Source organism: Erithacus rubecula (assembly GCF_903797595.1).
Source record: "Erithacus rubecula genome assembly, chromosome: 3".
NCBI classification, from domain to species: domain Eukaryota; kingdom Metazoa; phylum Chordata; class Aves; order Passeriformes; family Muscicapidae; genus Erithacus; species Erithacus rubecula.
In genome coordinates, this window is record NC_136689.1 from 137,016,594 (window position 1) to 137,024,121 (window position 7,528).

Below are 7,528 nucleotides of genomic sequence, written 5' to 3' on the forward strand. Positions count from 1 at the left end.
ACAGATCAGTGAGGTTGCCCCAGATGGCTGTAAAACATTATAGTTAAATAAACCAACATGTCCACATGGTGCAGGAGGTTATAGTCACTGGGCAGAGCTGGTCTACACAGACCAAGGTTTCTTAGGTTAAACTACTCCCTTCTATGTGACCAGATGTGGAGAATGGTATGTCAGAGACTCACCTGGTTTTTATTAATAGTGGTTACAACTATGTCACTCTAAAGTCAATGTCTAAAACACACTATATAAATCATATGTAAAACTGTCTACTTTTTCTTTCTATTGGCAGTATCAGGAGCTCAGATAGAGAAACAAGCACTATAGTCATCCAAACATAGCAATGATGTATCTTTCCCTGTACAGCAGAGGTACTTTTGACACAAAAAACTATGTCCAGTCTTTTTGAAATGAATTATCTGCAAAAGCATGTGCTTTGACAATATGTTTATGGGTCTGTTTGTAGCATCTAATCAGTGAAAATACTTTGTTCTTCTTTTAGCAGTGCATGGAGTTTTATTTGGTTACACTGATGGCAAATTCCTGCACAGAGTGTGTCAAGGCTGTTTGCTAAGAGCCCCTGGGAATCACTGATAGATTGCTCTGGCTGTTGTATGTCTGCTTCTGCCTCTTCCCATTTCTGGCATAATCTGGTTACTTTAGGAATAGATCCCTTCCTTCCTTGCCAGAGGCAATTGGCTCTAAGTGCTAGCAGGGATGAGGATGAGTCTTTCAGAGCCCTGGAGAAACTAAAAAAACCTGTGACATAGGCAGTAAATTGCATTTTACATTTGGAAGAGTACCTGGCCTCTAAGTGACCTTGCAAACTGTGGGTGCAAAAAGAACATCAACACTCAAACTGGAGAAGAGGCAATAACTCACATTGCACAGTATCTTAATCTTTCCATGAAAAGGGGTGCTCTCTGGGAAGGCAAGAGATTTCCATGAGCTTTCCTGGCTTCTTCTCAATCTCAAGAAACAGGAAGGTTGGATGAAGAGGGTAATTTTCCTCTACCTTATCATTTCAAAGAAGAATCTGCTGTAGCCACCTGCTTGTCTCCAGGACTTTCTGTTTTGCCTGACAACTTCTATTTTTAAACTGGCTGAATTCCTCTCAGGCATTGCCACAGCCACTGACACCCCTCCCAGTCACACCTCCCAGTTCTGCCCTACTCTGTGGATTACATTTCCTCATACATTGTGGTCTTGTTGCTATTTTATGTCTGTTTCTCCAGTTCCTCTGTAGCACATGCTGTGAGGAGCTGACATAAAGGAACAAAACCCAGAAATATGTCCCAATTCCTTTTGCCTTCCTCCAGGCTACACAGCAGACTGGATTTTTCTGCTTCCTATTTTCTTTCCACTTCCTACCGCTGTTCTTATTTTAGACATTATCTTCATATTTGATTACTGTAGTTTGCAATTGGGCTTAGCTTAATAGTGGAAAAAAACACAGCTGTTCAGTGTGTTAGCTTGCAAATGCTGATAGCTTTCACAGTGATTTATACCTCCAGCCATACTCCCCTAATACACTGGGAAAAGGTTATTTGAGTGTTGCTGCTCATTCATGCACATGACCCTAAGCCCTGTGTGGCACACCCATGATCCAGGATCTCATGGTTCTAGGTGTTAACCATGAAAGCAATTTTAGCACAAGTCAACAATGGATTTGTTTCTCATCTGTAATTTTTTATTATTTTGCTTTTTCTCAATTATTATGCATGTTTCCTCTGAGTGAGTGAGGGTTCAGTCAGTCAGGATCAGACTGAGCATTTAGCCAGGACAGGACACTGTTCTCTGCTGCAGATCTCCTCACACAGCACACATAGTGAGGATTGTAATAGGATTTCAAATGCTGTGTATAAATGCAGTATACAGATCTCTTACAAAACACTACCTCCTTTTTGGTTTAAGACCAAAATCTGATTTTAATGTAATTCCTTTCTAATGCATCCCATACAATCACATATTTGTGGCCCACTTTCCAGAATCAAGAATCCCTGCCACTGTATTTTCCTATGATTCTATAAATGCTGTGAGAAACAATGGCTTTGGAAATTCAGGTGAAAATCTGAGGGTAGATAGGTCATGACCAAAACCTCAGCTCTGAACACAGGCCTGAAGATCCTGTATGTGATCTGAGTGCAGTGTCATTTGTGACCAGATGGTAAATTCATACCAGCAGGGATTTTGTTTAGTTTTGTGTTGTAGGGCTTGGGGTTTTTATCTCAGTGTTTAGCACAGCCCAGTGCTAAAGACAATAATAAATGTTGAAAGGAAGTTTGTCACATGAGTCCAGGCCAAGCCAAACCCTAATTCCTCATTTCCCCAAATTCTATGATTTCTGTATCTTTAATCATCTATCTGGCAACATGCTTACCTATAATCTAAATAAAGAGCAGAAAAAGGAACTTAATGTTCACTAGAACATTCAAATCCTTTCCAGTCTCTCATCACTGCTCAGTCTCAGCTTAAAGGAAAATTTGCTCTACCCTACTGATAGTTTAGTCTTTTAGGCAATTGCAAGGTCAAAAGAGATCCTTTATCATAAAATGTGTCCTGCATAATTCTATACCATTAGGTACATACGCAAGTCACCCTGTGAAAAAGCAAGAATACACCTAAAGTTAGGAATTTGACTGATAATAGTATTTTCTGTCCTCATTCAACACTGAGAGCATAGAATCATTTAGGCTGGAAAAGACCTTTAAGATAATCAAATCCAAACATTATCCTAACTCTGTCATGCTCACCACTAAACCCTATTCCCAAATGCTACATCCACATGTTTTTTGAAAAATTCAAGGGATGGTGACTCAGCCACCTCCCTGGGCAGCCTGTTCCAAGGCTTGACAACCCTTTCAGTGAAGAAATTATTCCTAATATCCAACCTAAAACTCCCCTGGAGCAACTTGTGGCCATTTCTCCTAGTCTTATCACCTCTTACCTGGGAGAAGAGACCAATTTCCACTTCAGTACAGCCTCCTTTCAGGAAGCTGAAGAGATTAAGTCTCCCCTGAGCCCCCTTTCCTCCAGGCTAAATAAACCCAGATCTCTCAGCTGTTTCTCATAAGACTTCCCCACACTCTTCCCCAGCTTTGTTTCCCTTTTTGGACATGTTCCAGCACCTCAATATCCTCCTTATAGTGAAATGCCACAGGATTTGAAGTCACCTCACCAGTGCTGAGTACAGGGGACAATTCCTGCCCTGGTCCTGCTGTTTCTGACCCAGGCCAGGTGCCATTGGCCTTCCTGGCCACCTGGGCACACCCTGGCTCATGTTCAGCTGGCTGTCAGTGTTCTCAGCATGCACATGGTCTCACACTCTGCAGGATCCAGTTGCTTTGCAGGTCCACAACCACCCTGACACACCAGTAATTTTAGTACCAAATCACCCCAACTTCACAACAGTAAAATGAGACACCAAGTCTCCAGTGTTCAGGGCATGGGCACTGCTCAGAGTCCAGAAACATGGCCCAGAGAGACAAAAATTGTAGCAGAATTTGACAGCAGCTTGTCAGGAGATGAGCTTTTGTTGGCCTTTACTCAATGTCCTTTATGTATCTAAATGTTCCTGCTTTAATAGCCCTCAAGAGAGGACTTTCTTACCAGCTGCTCAACCCTTTTCATCACCTGAGACATGGTTTATGTTTTGCATATTAAAGACCTAACATATCTTGGAGAAAGCTCTAATGCCTCCAATTTGTGTACAAGAGTCTTGGCTTAACAAAAGCATTGGGCACCCTTGTCTTCATGACAAGCCAAAGCCAGCCCAGAGCCCACACTGCTCCATCTGGAAGATGGCATGTATTTACTGTATAATTGTTAGATTTGGGCTTTCTTAGGGCCAATGAACAATGGCACAGCCTCTGTGATTGGACTTCCCCATCCTGCAAGGATTTTCTGGAGGCTGTCCCACATCAGCTGTGTGGTTCCCTTGGGTCTGCTCCAAGGTGGGTGGAGAAGAACACCCCCCCTTGGCACTCCACCTCACCCCACTGCTCCCAGGAAGCTCCAAGTATTCTTTGATCACAAATTGGCAGTGCTTACTATGGCAGAGAGGGTTTGTGGGCAGTATCAAATGTTCCCCCAAGACGTGTGGAGGTCACGTAGCTCCCAGCTCACACGGGCATAGGATTGTGCAATGTGTTGGGAAATGCTCAAGGACACTTGGGCATTCACTGATTTCTGCTTGCACAGCACAGAGGAATGCACAGGCCAAAGCCAATGGCAGAGCAGGAGGGGCACAAATAGTCAGTTCTGTGGTACTCCATCCTCTGCTATGTCAGTTGTTCAAATCCCTTTTTCCCATGTCAGATGGAGCTGCCTGAAACCTGCAAACACCAGGAGCCTCTCTGAAGCACGCTGCTGGGCAAGGAAGGGGCTGATGTTTGCTAGATCTCACAGTCTCAGAGACAGGAGGAACAGCATGGGGGCAAAGAGGATGGGGAATCCTCTCTATTCAAGCATTTGATTATAACAGTTTCCTCAAATCTTTTAAATACCTGTCTCTTCTGCACACAGGTTGTGAGGGGAAGGTAATAATGATTTACAATGGTGTGTCCAGACTGTGTGAATTCTCCTGATGTAATTCAAAAACCTAAACCACAATGTCTAGTCTGTTTTCTTGCCACATTATTCCATTGATGACAGGAATCTCTTTTCCACCAATTGACTGGAACTTCTACAGTGGGAAAACTGGTGTAGCTATGTCCTACAAATCTTAGAAACTGAGTGCTAGCGGTAGGGAAAAACCTAAAGTCACCTTCACAGGTACCCATGATCATGGTCCTGCACACCACAGTTAATAGATGCTTTAATTCACATTCACAAGAAAATATACAGCCCATGCACTTGACTCTATTGGCTGTACATTTAAGTCAGGGCCGTGTTGTGCATGTTTCCAAAAGGAAAACTAATGTGCATAATCTGGAAGAAGAGCTCAAATTAAAGAAAAGCTTTGAAGTTCTCAACTAATTTAATTCCATTTCATAGCATGATTACTACTGGATTACTTTTATTCTAAGTACTTTCCAATGTAATGAATGGTACTGATGAAAATCAGCATGAATTTGTGGTAATAATTTTATAGACTTAACTCTGAAATTTTGAGGGAGTGGGACTTCTGCTGCACACCTGTGTTCATATCTCCAGTCTTTGGACAGGCATTTGAAAGATCACTCAATCTTTTCTTATTTATATGATGATCCTAAGCAACACATGGTTCAAATACATAGTGTGTTAAGGAGCTTTGACTGGAGGATTAACAACCAGGATTCTTCTGATTAAATACTGGTGTCTATGCATCCATGTCTGCACCTGGACAGCATCATCTAGACACCCACAGAAGTCTGCAAAGTAGGCTAGAAAGATTTAATATTCAGTTTGTTTCTGTTTGCAATGGTGTTTACATAAGCAGAATTACTCCCCACAGGTCTGTCTTCATTGACTAACAGTTCAATAATCAAGAATGTTCTATGGGCATCCAAAATAATTTTGGGGAACTTTAGCAAACTTGGCTATTTATAACTGTGTCTTATCAGTCAGAAAGTAATGGACAACCTTTTTTATCTGGTGCCTAAAGTTGGTCTGTATTGTCTTCCACTGAATTTTGACCTACTACCTCCCCTTTGGGACTTTGTAGTGTAATAATTTGTACAGCTCAAGAGACCAGAGGTGACTTGTTCAATCTCTACTGTTTGGTTACTGTCTGAGCCAGACAGTCATTCTGAAAAATCCAACCTTCACCTACAACAATCATTTGCATGTATTCATATGTAGCCATTCTATTCTGTATCTATAGACAGTAACAATTTATTCTGCATTCAGAAAATTAGGCAAGTCTGTATGGAACACAGATTCCTAAACAGGCCTACATTTATTTTCCTTCTGAGTCTTTTCACCATATTATCAATTATACAGCTTAACATAGATTGTCTTGGGGATTGCAGGGCCATGTGGATCCTCAATGGATGGCTTGGCCAGAGAAAAATACAGATCTTTGAAAAAAAAATATCATTCCAGTCCTTGCAGGATGTGGAGGAAGCACAGGACTGTGATCTTGAAAATCTACTTGAACAATGAGATGTGAATTAATTTCCCAATGAGAATAGTCCTTCAACTTGTTCTTCCACACTATAAATCAGCTGAAGGAAGTTGGGGAGAAATTTTGTGGCATTGGTAAACCAAAGATCAATCAGCAGCTACAGCCATGTGTCAAAACACACTTTGTAATCTGTGTGTGGTCTAAGCCACACCACTAAATATGAAAACAACTCACAATGTGGTTTCAGCAGCAGCTGAGGCAAGTTCCTCACACAGATATGTTTGCAGCACTGACCACAAAGAGCAAAATAAGACAGTATTAACAATGCCCTTTTCATCCAGTGCTGTCTTCATTCTGTTTGCATGGGACCAAATGCCTGCTGTTCCATTCTGGTCCATGCCCAAAATCTGACACCAGAATCATGCAGCCATCCAATCCAGAGGGAGAAAATGTGCAGGGACTTCCTGCCTTCTCTGCTCCTGAGTGCTGAAGCAGGAGCTGCCATGCAATAGCTCAAGAGGATGTTCTGCTCACACAGCTGTCTTCAACCAGCTGCAGTAAACCACAAAGTGATGGTCTTCTGAAAATAAACAGATAAAGTTAGCTCTGAAAAATAGATCAGAGTTGAGAATTAGAAAGTCAAACAGGAGGACCTTGCCTCCAGATCAGGGGACCTCTGATTTGAAGGGAGTCTTTCTGTGGCAAAGCACTTCTTGCAAGCTAGATGATCCCATTGGCCTTACACTGCAGCTGTACCAGAGATGGGAATGAGGCAGAAGAGTCATGGCCCATTATCTTTTCCATCTATACCAAAATGCCACAAATTAGAAAATTTATGGATGCATTTTTCATTTCTGATAGGATGCATCTCTCATGTGCTCTCAAAACCTGTTTTAGTCATCTCTCATACACATCCCTTGTTGAAGACAATTACTTTCATAAAACAGTGGAAAAATAAAACCAACATGCTTTGACACGGAGCTATAAATTGTCAGGGAATGAATTCTTGGTATGCAAGATATCTGGGTTGTACACTTCCTGTCAGAGAGAGCATTTCTGTGAGTGGTCAGGAGCAAAAGTGGGAAGTCTTCATGAAACTAGAGGTGCAAACACCTGCTTAATAGTTCACAAACAACACAGAAGTGAGCATCAGTTGTTTGGAATTCCTTTAGCTGCCAACTCTCATGGCTTCACAATATATTTTTCTGAGGTGGGTCAGATTTGGCAGTGAAAAAAATCTCATAATCCCATATTTGCCTGTAAACTGTTCCCATTCTAAACCTTAGTGTGGAGCTGAGACTCTTCTTCCTCTCTGGAAATCTCTACAGAGCAAGATGTATTTCTGAAACGCTTGTTTACTCAAATACATGCTGTTTCATACAAGAGTTCAAAGGAGGAAACCTAAGCTCCTTCCATTCAGACTGTCATAATGAATTATTTTACATTCATTGCTGGATTTAATATTTATGCGTTTAAAGAATAAAA